This window comes from Neofelis nebulosa, chromosome 4, assembly GCF_028018385.1.
Source record: "Neofelis nebulosa isolate mNeoNeb1 chromosome 4, mNeoNeb1.pri, whole genome shotgun sequence".
NCBI classification, from domain to species: domain Eukaryota; kingdom Metazoa; phylum Chordata; class Mammalia; order Carnivora; family Felidae; genus Neofelis; species Neofelis nebulosa.
In genome coordinates this window covers 141526106-141538931 of record NC_080785.1, presented here as the reverse complement: position 1 = coordinate 141538931, position 12826 = coordinate 141526106, and the positions used below count along the sequence as shown (strand labels likewise).

General features: G+C 38.5%; 1 protein-coding gene across 5 annotated transcripts in view; it reads right to left on the bottom strand.

The window, feature by feature from the left end:
* Nucleotides 1-12826, bottom strand: part of FHIT (fragile histidine triad diadenosine triphosphatase) — a 1415554-nt gene that overhangs the window by 1103669 nt on the left and 299059 nt on the right. The window contains exon 4 of one of the 5 annotated variants that reach the window (XM_058726336.1): nt 10552-10601. The exons of the other annotated variants lie outside the window; for them this stretch is intronic. The gene's annotated coding sequence lies outside the window, so the exon portion shown is untranslated. The remainder of the gene's footprint in view (nt 1-10551; nt 10602-12826) is intronic. 5 annotated transcript variants of the gene reach the window in all.

Here is a 12826-nt window from a genome sequence, read left to right as displayed (position 1 = left end):
TAACTTGGCCATAAGAAAACAGTCAATCGGGAGCACCTGGGTGGCTCAGTCAGTTGATCATCTGACTTGGGCTCAGGTCATGATCTCTCAGTTCATGAGTTTGAGCCCCACATGAAGTTCACTGCTGTCAGCTCAGAGCCCACTTTGGGTCCTCTGTTCCCCTCTCTCTCTGCCCCTCCCCACTCATTCTCTCTCTCCCTCTCTGTCTCTCTCTTTCTTTCTCAAAAATGAATAAACATTAAAAAAAAAAAAGAAAACAGTTATTTATGGGGCATATGGCTCAACATTATTCATTAAGCCAAACATGGCTCTAAGATTGGAAGACAGCACTTCACTAAAACAAGACTTCTTCAACTTAACTCAATGGGCCTTTCAGATCATTTGGTCTTACGGCCCCCAAATGTCAGTCCACAGACTGGGAACATTTGCCAGAGTGTGGCCAAATCATTAATAGTCCACAGAGTAATGAGGGGAAAAAAGACTCTAATAAAGTTTTAATGAAGCTATGTCATTTCATTTTTACATTCTAAGATTTGATGTTTACAGATTCTCTTTTGCAAAATAATGTCAATAGTCGATATCATTAATAATATCATTAATAATATCATTAATAACATCAAGCCCATGACCCCCGCCCACCCAAGACACCCTAGTTTGCTGTAAATGCTCTCAGCTGTCAATACTGACAGCCACACTTCTTTCTTCCTCACTTCTATCTCTCCCTGCTCTTTCTCAGCCACCTCTAAGGGCTGTTCTCCACTCCTGGAGTTTTCCAAATGGGGAATTCCTTTGTCTTTTGTAATACAGATTACAGTAGCCTTTCTCTGGTCTCCTCAAATCTGCATCTCTTCCTGTAACTCTGCTCACCTCCTTAGGCCAGATGCAAGAAGAAGCTATCCTTCCTCTTGGGAAGAGGAGAAAGGGAATTATAAATAAATATTTGTTCATCCCAAACAAGTAAATTCATAAATATTGATAGCAACATCATTTAAATCATAAAAGTGTCAAAAAGAACCTAAGTACCCCGCAATAAAGAGATGATTAAATTCCCCTATATGGGGGGCACTTGGTTGGCTCAGTCGGTAAAGCGTCTGACTTCAGCTCAGGTCATGATCTCACAGTTTGTGAGTTCAAGCCCTGCATCAGGCTCGGTGCTGACAGCTCAGAGCCTGGAGCCTGCTTCTGATTCTGTGTCTCCCTCTCTCTTTGCCCCTCCCCTGCTCATGCTCTGTTTCTCTCTGTCTCAAAAATAAATAAAAACATTAAATTTTTTTTTAAATAAATAAATTCCCCTATATGGGAAAATCACACACAGTCATTAAAATTATGGTTGTAAAGATGTTGCAGTAACATGGGGGAAATGCTGATAATATCAGGTTAAGTAAAAAGACACACAACTATGAAAACACAACTAAGTTAAAAAATCCATGCATGGATAAACTATAACACTGTCCACACAGATTTAACCACACAGGTGGGGTTGTGGGTAATATCTATTTTTGTCTTTAGAGAAGTCTCTGTTATCCAGATTTTCCACAATGGGAACATACTCCTTTTAAATGTAGAAAAATATATTTATTAAATTTAGTTATACTTATTTATGTAGACAATATTTGCTGATTACTCATTCTGTGAATGCCAAAAAACACCATACTTTTTCCTGATAGTTTCCTTTACAAGACAGATTTGCCATAAATTTAAACAATATTTGCATTGTTTTTGTCACTGTCGTCGTCGTCATCATTGTTGTTGTTGTTTGGCAGCAAGAATAACTTGTACTAAGCCAGGCTGCTACCTTTCTCAAAGCCATCCTTCATGTCTAATGACCACCACTGCACCTGCACAAGCTCCAGGGCTGACCCTTCCCTATTTGGCATAAAGGCATGCCCATATGGGAAGCCATACTGGGCAGGTATCTTCCAACCAAACTGAGGTCAAGGATCTCATCCAAAGTGCTAGACTAGTAAAATCCAAAAGAGAGAAATCAAGAAGCCATATAGGAGTTAGCAGAAGAAATCAAAGTCAAGTAGAAATACAAGCAGGGAAGTATACAATTCATATACTGCTAGTCAGTCCTATTCTAGAATAATGGGAAAGCTTCATCGTTGTCAGAACACCAATACCAAATTTTCTGAATGCTGGGTCACCCCTAAATCAACACTTAGGTTCTGACAACTTCCCAATTCATCCTCACCAACTTCATTAAACACCTAGCATGCTTTTTAGAGGAGTGGTTTTGTTTGATTTGCTTTATTTGGCATCTGAAACTCAATAGGACAAAGGGTAAGATCACTTCTTAACCTCTCTGTAATTAACCAGTTAAGAAAAGGTTTAGTTAGATACTATGACACATTAATATATATTAGTTCCAAATCATTTTATTTCAGATAAACACTATCAGCTACCTTCTCCCCACTGTGCCAAAATTGTATACAGGGCTATTTCAGCAGAAACCCCATTCATTCTAAATTCAAGGTACTCAATTCTGCCTGAAGGACACAGACTCTTATGGTATCTACAGGAGGGAAGGAATATGAGAAATCCTTTTTTAAAATTTTTTTAAAGTTTATTTATTTATTTTGAGAGAGAGACAGAAAGACAGAGAGGGTCAAGAGAGAATCCCAAGAAGGCTCCTTGCTGTCAGTACACAGGCTGATGTGGGGCTCCATCTCAGGAACTATGAGATCATGACCTGAGCCGAAATCAAGAGTCAGATGTTTAACTGACTGAGCCACCCAGGCACCCAGGAATATGAGAATGCTCTCTCTTGGTAATCACTAGGACCCAACTGCACAAGATTGGGTGAAACAATTTTGTTAGTCCAGAGATAATGGGAGATGTAGCAATAACTCTGAAAGTCATTTGGATGAGAAGGTTAAAGAGAATGAAATGAGCACTTTTTGATGGATTGGAGAGGAAATACAGTCACTGCATCCAGGAAGTTAGGATCCCTGCTACGCAAAGTTCTATGGCCTGGCAGAAATGTCTGAGACTAAAGGCATTGGAGCTTTTAGACTTTTTAAAGTTTTCATTTTGAAAAAAAATATTCAAACTGTAGAAAACATATAAGAATTATATAATGAACTTCCATATACCATTCCCTAGATTACTAATTGCTACTGTTTTTCCCTATTTATGTCTTTCACTCTCTCATCTCCCTCTCATCTCATGCCCCTCCTCTCATGTAATCTCTCTCTCCCTCAAATGAAAAGAAAAAAAAAGTTTATTTGCTAAACCACTTGAGAGTGAGTGTTGAAAGGTTCTAGAATATGGTCTTAGAATACCACTCCAAAATGGTGTATGTGGCACTCCACTTTGGCCAAAGGGTTATTTTGAGCTAAAGGCAATTGAGAACAAGCAGACTAGGAAAAAGCTCTATACACCCCTTGATCTGTATGACAATAAAGTGTCATTTTCCTCTTTTGTTAAGGAAAGTTCCCTTTATGAAGGAAATTGTAAAGCTTTCTTTCTTATCAGGAAGAGAGCTACTCCAGGAAATAACTCTCTTATTACCTAAGAGTTAGGTATCTTCTCTGCAGAACAAGATAACTTTTACTTGCCATACTTTTCCTTCCCCACATTCCACAATTTGCCCCCACGTTTTTGCCTAGAAGGCCCCACCCCCCTTTCGCCTAAAATGCTATGTAAATTACAATCATCTGGCCATCTCTTAGAGCCACATTCTTCTTTGTGAACTCCAGTACCAGTGCACTCATACAAAGGTAATTAAAACTGCTCTCTTATTACTCTGCTTTTTGTCCTTTGGCTGTGAGCTCCAGGTGCTGAACCTAGGGAGGGCAGAGGAAAACAGGTGCGATATCAAAGTCTTCTAAGAATAAGAGCTATCTCTCACATAAACACAGTGCTATCATCAAATTCAGGGGCTTTAACACTAAAGAGTACTATCTTAAATATGGTCCATATTTACATTTCTTCAATCCCAAGAATGTCCTGTTCTTTTTCCTCATTCCAGGATCACAGTGGTTTTAATTATCATGTGTCTTTTATCTTCTTGAATCTGGAATAGTTCCTCAGATTTTCTTTGCCGCTCCTGGCATTAACAGTTTTGAAGAAGTCAGACCTGTGTTTTGGAGTATATTTATGCCAGTCTCATTGGTTCCTTGGGATTAGACTGTTACAGCAAATACTCGGCACACAGGGAGAGACAAGGGACAATTTCCCAATTTCTTGGGAAATCAGAAAAGACTGTTGATTTCATACCGGTGATGGCCCAGTGGAGTCACCTAAAAAGGCTGAGCATCCAGCTCAGGTTTTACTGATCTTTTATACATATGTGATTCCAGGTTGGGCGGGACTATTATAGTGAGGCTTCTGGTTCCTGGCTGCTGGCTGATGAAAGAAGCAAGCAAAACTGCAGAAGCCAAAAGCATGCAAAGGGAGTATGTGGCCTCGGAAATCTGGCTGGCCCTTTCTATTTGTCTTTGACAGCTTTCCTTCTCAAGATTCACATTATACATTTTTGAAAGGCATACTACTGAAGTGACTTTATGTCCTTATTACTGCATTCTATTGGAAAGAAACAGATGGAAGTTTTTCCCATTGCCAGGGATATTAACCTTGATCCTTGGATGAGGTGGTATGTGCCAGGTTACTCCCTGTATCTGTGTGTGTGTATTCTCCTCTGAAATAGATCATAAAACCCTCATGTGAGAGATGCCCTCCTTATGATGAGGGAGCATGAGGCAAGCTGAGGGCAAAATACAGACTGGCATTCCTCCCTCCCCCCAGGTGGATTATGTATGATATTCCTTGGACACTACTGGCTACTTAAGAACAAAGGAAAGGGGTTTAAGTGCTTGCCATGGTGATGTGGGAAACTAGGGCAAATGAAAAACTGAATTCCCTTACTGCCTACAGCCCCTTGACAAGTCCTTGACACTGGCAGAGTGACCTCTCTCTAGGAGCTCAGCTGCCTCAAGGATGACACTTTGCTAGGGACAAAAGAGAACCTTTAGCTTAACATCCAACCTCGAGGATCCTGTAAGTCTACTTCCTTTATCTCAATTGCTCTAAGATATACGCTGGCAATCATGCTCCAAGCTTATGATCCACGGATATACACCTAAAGGGTCTCATGACTAAGGTTTTATTAAATGGTGATAAATGGTGTTTCCCTAGCAACTGCTAGCCCCTCAGGTTCTGGAAACCTTGCTTCCAAAATTCCTTAGAGATACGCTCTATCCCTGACCCCCTCCCAACCTGTGGGTATATAATGAGTTACCCGTCAGGACACCAGTGAAGCTCTTCCTGACCATGGGTCCCATCCCGGTGCTTTAATAAAAATCACATTTGGCACCAAAGACATAATCAAGACTTCTTTCTTGGCCATCTGCTCTAGACAACCCCACCATCACCCCAAAACATCATCACTTATACCTGGAGGAAAAAAGCATCCCTGTCTCTGAAGACAAGGGACACCAAGAAGAATTCTTACTAAGTGTTTCCCAGTTTTCCCCCTGCCCAGTTACCCTTACCTCATGCCCTCTGACATACACTATTTCTAAATGACTGCTTGTTCTTCATCAAGCCAAGCATACAAATAATCAGATCTGTTTCTTCAGGCCTTCATTTCCTTATAAAGACTCCCATGTCACGTAAAACCTACATTAAATAAATTTGTGTTCTTTTCTCTTGTCAATCTGTCTTTGTCATTTTAATTTTCAGACCCAGCCAAAGACTCTAAGTGGGCTTTGCCCTACAATGTAAATACAGAGAATAAGCAAAGCATGGAGAAAGATATTGAAACTGTGTCAATATATTATTCCCCAAAAAAACTTGCACGCAATGGTTTTGGTACCTATTGATGATGCTAGTCTGAATTATTCTGATAGGAATTGTAAAATAGTGATATTCTAGTTCCATCATTGCTTCCACATCTATTAGCTGGTATTCCACTGTAAAAAGAACTTCTCTTTCTCTCTCCCTTCTTTATTGACTTATTTTTGTAATTCACTCATTTATGTTTTAAGTACACCTGAACGATTTGATTTTTTTTTAATTTTTTTTATGTTTATTTATTTTTGAAAGACAGAGAAAGAGAGAGAGAGAGAGAGAGAGAGAGAGAGGAGGAGGGGCAGATAGAGAGGGAGACAAAGAATCCGAAGCAGGCTCCAGGCTCCAAGCTTTCAGCACAAAGCCTGATGTGGGGCTCAAACTCACGAACTGTGAGATCATGACCTGAGCTGAAGTTAGATGCTTAACCGACTGAGCCAACCAGGTGCCCCAGAACCATTTGATTTTTAAGTGTCCCGTTTCAAGCTGGCTCCTGTGTCATTCAGACATGTCCTCATCATTTTTTTTTTTTTTGAGCAGTTTTTTTTTATTTGCTGGCACAGCAAAATGTTCCAGACTTTTCTTGTATTTTACCTGCTCTGGACCAGCTATTTCTTCACAGGCACTGGTTCCTTTTAGTGGGGAATGGTGTTTAGAAACAAAGAGCAGGAACTGAGTATGCTCCCTGCTGCTGGGGGGCCCTTAATAGAGGGCAGAACGAGGAATTATTTATATACTTATATGAATCGAAACAGGTTATTAAAATATTTATTTATTTTTGAGAGAGAAAGAGACAGAATGCAAGCAGGGGAGGGGCAGAGAGCTAGGGAGACACAAAATCCAAAGCAGGCTCCAGGCTCTGAGCTGTCAACACAGAGCCCGACACAGGGCTCAAACTTATGAACCATGACATCATGACCTGAGTGGAAGTCAGACATTTAATCAACTGATCCATCTAGGTGTCTCTTTATATAAATAAAAAATTTATATAATAATATATATAAATAATACATATACTTTATATATTAAGTATATATAATATCATATATTTAAAAAATATATATATAATTATGTATTTATATTGACACTTCTAGTCTCAATCCAATAGCTGTGTCCTAAAAATCCTGGCTCCCCTCCAAAATCAATGTATTTATCCAATCCTACCAGATAAAATAATTTCTGAATCATTCCATCAATACTACTATCAATAGCAAATGTATAAAGTTCAAGATTTCTTTCCATTTCTTTTGTCTTTAGATGGAAGGTATACAGTCAAGGGACTATGCTCAGAATAATTTGAATTACTATTTTTTTTCCTAATGTGCTATCATGTCATCCATTTGATATACAATTGGGACCATTTACCTCTGTTTTTATTCAATTTCTATCTCAATACTGTAATTTATTTTTATTTTTAAGCTTATAAAACATGAAAACATGATTTCAAAGTCAAAACTATAAAAAAAAAAAAGTGCTATCACTCCTTACCCTAACTCCTCTAATCCCATTCCCACTCAGTAGGTTACTAATTTCATTCTTTCCAGTTTAACTTTCTGTGATTCCTTTCGCAGAAATGATCGATGGGTTGATCAATAGATGACAGACAGACATTCTTATTTCTCCTTCTTTCTTATATAAAATGTAGCCTGCTATATCTACTCTTTTGTATTTTGCTTTTTGTACTAATAATATCTCTGGGACTCACTCCATACCAGTGCAAAAGGAACTTTCTCATTCTATATTATAGCACATCTCTGTATGGGCTCCATCAGGATTCATTCAAACACTTTCCTTTTGCACAGACATTTAGGCTGTTTCCAGTATTTTGTAAGTACAAATAATCATGCGTGTCTCTTATTATGAGTGGAGTTGAACATACTTTCTTATGCTTAAGAATGATTCCATATCAATTTCTGTGAATTATCTAGATCTCCTGCAACTTTCCTGTTGGATTTTGGGCCCCTTTCTCTTCTTAATTTATAACTCTTTATATATGAGGAATGTTAGGTCTTTATCAGAAATATATCTTGCAAATATCTTCTCCCAATTTGACAGCTGTGGTTTGACTTTTATTTATTTATTTGCCAGTCAAAATAAAAAAATTTGTTTTTAATTTTTAATTTTATACATTCAAGTTGCAGTGCATCTGGATTTTGAATTATATATAGAAAGCCTTTCTTTGCCCCCAGGTTATAAAGAAATTCCCCTTATAGTTACATTTAAGCGGGCATGTGTGTAGGAATAAAATATTTGTTTATTGACCTCTGGGCAATGTCAAAGATGCATGCTTTTTATTTCCATAGGACCTTCATCTCCAACAGCATAGTTTTCACTTTCCCTAACCCCAGGTTTCCTCACTAGGCCAACTTCACCAGAGAGCTGAGCATGAAATCCAAATTATCAAAGAAGATTCTGCTCACTTGTCATAACCACATGAATCTTCTGTCAAGCAAATAATAATTTCTAGTGCAAATCTGTTTTATAGTCACATATTTTGTAAAACAAGGATCACCTGTATTATATCTTATTGTCTCTCAATGATGTACTTTCTCATATCATTGTTATTATCAAGTAATGCATGTTTAGTTTAGAAAAATAAAGCTATTGATAGTAAAAGCAAATAAAACTTTTAAAATTTTTAACAGGGAGAATGGGTTACTATACCCATACATATCTATGGAAAAAAAAAACTTCTCTTTTCACTAAGACCCTTCTAATTATATTTACTGTTTGTAATCTATTTCCATTTCACTCACTGTAAAAAATGTTTGCATGTTACTGAGTTGTCTACAACAATGTTTGAAAAAGCTACATGGTATTCTACTATATAAAGACTTAAAACATTGGGGTGCCTGGGTAGTTTAGTTGGGTAAGCATCCCATTCTTGATTTCAGTTCAAGTTATGATCTCATGGTTGTAGGATCAAGCCCCATATTGGGCGCTGTGCTGAGTGTGGAGCATGCTTGGGATTCTCTCTCTCTCTCTCTCTCTCTCTCTCTCTCTTTCTTCCCCACTTGTTCGTGCACATGCTCTCTCTCAAAATAAATAAATAAACATTTTTAAAAAGACTGAAAGCATTTAACCAAGTACTGCACACTTAGGATGTTTGGGTTTCTCTTTTTCATATCATAAACAGCTCTATAATAATATTACTTAAAGATGCACACCTTTGTGACTTGTCCAAATATTTAAGGTAAATATCTAGACATGCAGCTGTTGGGTCAAAGAGTAAACAATATTTTTCATATATACACCAAGTTGCCACCAGCACTGTTTGAAAATAACTGTTTCCTTTACTCACAACCCACCCACACTGAGTGTTATCATTCACTGTTCTCTATCTCTTGATTTTTTTAATAACACAAGACTAAACAGTACTGTAAACCTCTATAAAACCACAAGACAAATTTAGAACAAAGCATTACAGATGTGTGTCTAAAATCACTGTAAAATTCTATCTAGGCTCTAAACAATCTACTGAAACATCTGAGAAACAACTTCATTCAAAAATGAAGATTTTTTTACTCTGCTTTCACAGCTCAGTATTTAAACCTTAAAATCTCATGCAACTTCCTAACAGCCCTTCCCATTTGGTAGCTGCCAAAGCTTGGTATTGATTATAAATGAACAGGAGGGTTCCTATATAGGCATCATCAACCTAAGGAAGTGCGGAAATAAACTTTTAGAAAAGCATCTCCTTTCAAGACGTCACTAATTAAAACTCCATGATAATTCTCCCTTGTCAATTACTGGCTAAAATTTTTACTTCACGTTCTAATCTAATGGCCCACATGTCTAAATTACACTTTTAATTGAAAAACAACAACATGGAATTTTTCTGTTTTGAACCATCTGTGTTTTCCCAAGAACCTGTGATTGCTACCAATAAATCCAATCAAACCCAATCTTAAGGTTCAAAAAGCTTAGGAAAATAATAATGCTGTTCCACAAAAACATGACGTGATCAGAAGCACTTGCTTTAAAATTCAATGTTTGGTGTGTGAAGCTTCTTAACAAGTGTTTATTAAACTGCATAATTTCAAAGCCTGGAGTGGTATATTGCAATGTTTTCCTGGGAGTTGATCACATTTGCATATCCTTTTACACTTCCTGTGAAATTAATATTGCCTTTTGTATCTTGAACTCAGCTAATATAACTTGCCATTTTTACTTTTCATTGCTATGAGTAATATAGAGTAAACCCCCAAAGGGACCCCTGCAATGCCTACATAAGCTTTATTCTCTGGCTGTTACATTTTTTCATATGAATATATTATATCATGATTAATAAACCTTTACAGAATCCACTGGTCTTGCAAAAAGGCAAGATTCATAATGATAAAGGCTGCCCAATGAATACAGGAAACTTGCTCCTAAAGTGGAATCAAAGGCCAGGGTTCACAGAGCTCCCGTCACATCCAACAGCACACCAGAGGTCCTTCACCAAGTAGGAAACATTTCAACAGTCACTCAGCTCATTGTCTTTGCAAGACTGGCTTAACCACCAGGATACCATAACCCAGCTGGTGACAATTAGACTTCTTTCTCTGAGGAACACATCTCTGTCAGATGTTAAAATCTGACAATTCCTGGATTTTTAAAATTCCAGCTGGGGCCCCTGGGAGTGGGAATGAGATGATAGTCAAAGAAAGAGGGTGGTAGGGGTTGAGGGAAAGAGGAAGTAGGTATCAGGAGTAGCTGAGAAGCTCCAAAAAGCAAATCAGATGCAGAAGAGGAGAATCTGGAATTACTACATACCACTCTAGACAAAGGTCACTGGAGGCCTCAAAGCATCATTCCCCACTCATCTGGAGGAAAAAAAAAATTTCCCTTTAACATCTGAGTTCTTGTCTGAAACCCCCCTATCGTAAAAGGAGAATGGAAGGGGAAAAAACTTAATTTTGCACACACATAACAGGAGCCCCAGTAAGATATGAGACTCAAAAGGCAGCCAGAGGATTGAGGTTTATACACCATCCTGTGCTAAGGAAAAGGATAGTAGTCTAAGGCTTCAAAGGGGGAAGGCAATGCACTGGAAGGTGAGAGGTGGAGATGTTGGGTAAACAAATTTAGCCCTGCCAAGCAGATAAGTCTCTCAGGGGAAAAAGTTCTCTCTTGTAATAGACTCTTTCTCCTGTAGGCTTCCTTTCTAATGTAAATACCCTTTATAAATGTAGATTTTCCTTTACAAAGGGGTAACTTCTATTGTTTTCAGAGATTCTCCTATGTCTGCAGTTTCTTAAAAATAATCAGCTCAGAATAATCCTTAAACCAAAGAAGCCTATTTTGGGGTGGCCTATTCTGCCCCCTTCAGCCCTCCTCAGCTGCTCTGCCTAGCTGACAATCTAGTCAAGGCCAGAACACCTAAAAGACAATCCAAAGGAAAAGTGGGGGCAACTTCATGATTCCTGACCAAGGGGATAAATACGCCATACCACAACAGAGATCACCCTCTGCCACACCTTGTACTGTTCTCATTTTTTCTCCTGCTTCAAGCCCATCTGCCGCTTGGTCAAGAGGGTGGGCTGGCATCCAGGACCAGGATTAGGGGAAGGCGAGTTAGCAACTGGCCTTAGGTGCAAAATTTAAAGACTGCTAAAAAAAAAAAGACCTCACTAATCAAAATGATACTCAATGTAGTATACATACTTTTTATTTTTTTTAAGTTTATTTATTTATTTTGAGAGAGAGTGAGCTCAAGAATCCATAGGAGGGGCAGAGAGAGAGGGGAGAGACAGGATCCCAAGCAGCCTCTGCACTGCCAGCATGGAGCCAGACGCGAGGCTCGAACCCGTGAACCCTGAGACCATGAACTGAGCCGAAATTGAGAATTGGACGCTTAACCCAATTCTTGAGCCACCCAGCACCCTCAATGAAATATTTTTAAAAATCAAAATTAACGCAAAAAACTCACAGCAAACAAAACATCAAAATTTTAAACAAAGATGAATGCTGGGGCAGCTTTTAACTTGATAAATGAGCAACGTCTTGCAATATGAGTAGTACATGACACCAAATGGCACATGATCACAACTGAGCCAGTGGTTCCTCTCTCTCTCTCTCTCTCTCTCTCTCTCTCTCTCTCTCTCTCTCTCTCTCCGTCTCGGAAGCATTGAGGGTGATCATCTCCCATGCTCGGATGCTAGATCTCAGGCCACGGTGTTGAGCAGAAAGCAGTCACTTTTCAGAACGTTGGAAGGTGCCCATAACGGACACTAGTATATTTTTTGTCACTTCAAAGCACCTATGACAGTCCATTGCTCTTCGAAACAAGAGTCAGCTTAGGAATGCTTTGGTTCACTCTAGGTCAGGCTGCCTGCAGACATAGACCCTTTCCTCTGCTGCCTTATTGCCAGTTACATTAAATACAGTATATGACAAGAGTTTATTAAGACTGTACTGTAGTCAACATCCATCAGAGATAGCAAAATTCATCCTACACAATAACCTTCCTCTCTCTCTTGTCTCACTCACACCAGCCATAAAGGTTTTCAAAGGTAAGTACAGGTTAATTTGTTTATTTTTCTTTATATTTTGTATTTTCTTTATTATTTTGTATTGTTACAGTATTACAGTCATTTTTATATGAATATTTCTGGGTCATGGAACAAATCATCTGACTTTCCATTATTTCTTTTTAAATTTCTTTTTTAATGTTTTATTTATTTTGAGAGACAGAGCATGAGCAGGGGAGAGCAGAGAGAGAGAGGGAGACACAGAGACACAGATTCTGAAGCAGGCTCCAGGCTCTGAACTGTCAGCATAGACACCAACACGGGGCTCAAACCCACGAACCCTGAGATCATGACCCAAGCTGAAGTCAGATGCTTAACTGACTGAGTCACCCAGATGCCCCTCCAAGGAAATTTGCCTTAATACACAAGTGCTTTGGATTACAAGCATGTTTCTGGAATGAATTATGCTCACAAACCAGTTTTACTGTATAATGAAATCAGAAAACCAGAATTTATTATAATTTCAATTTTCTGGGTTTAATAGATACAAAGTCAATAATATTTCCAATATTTACTTC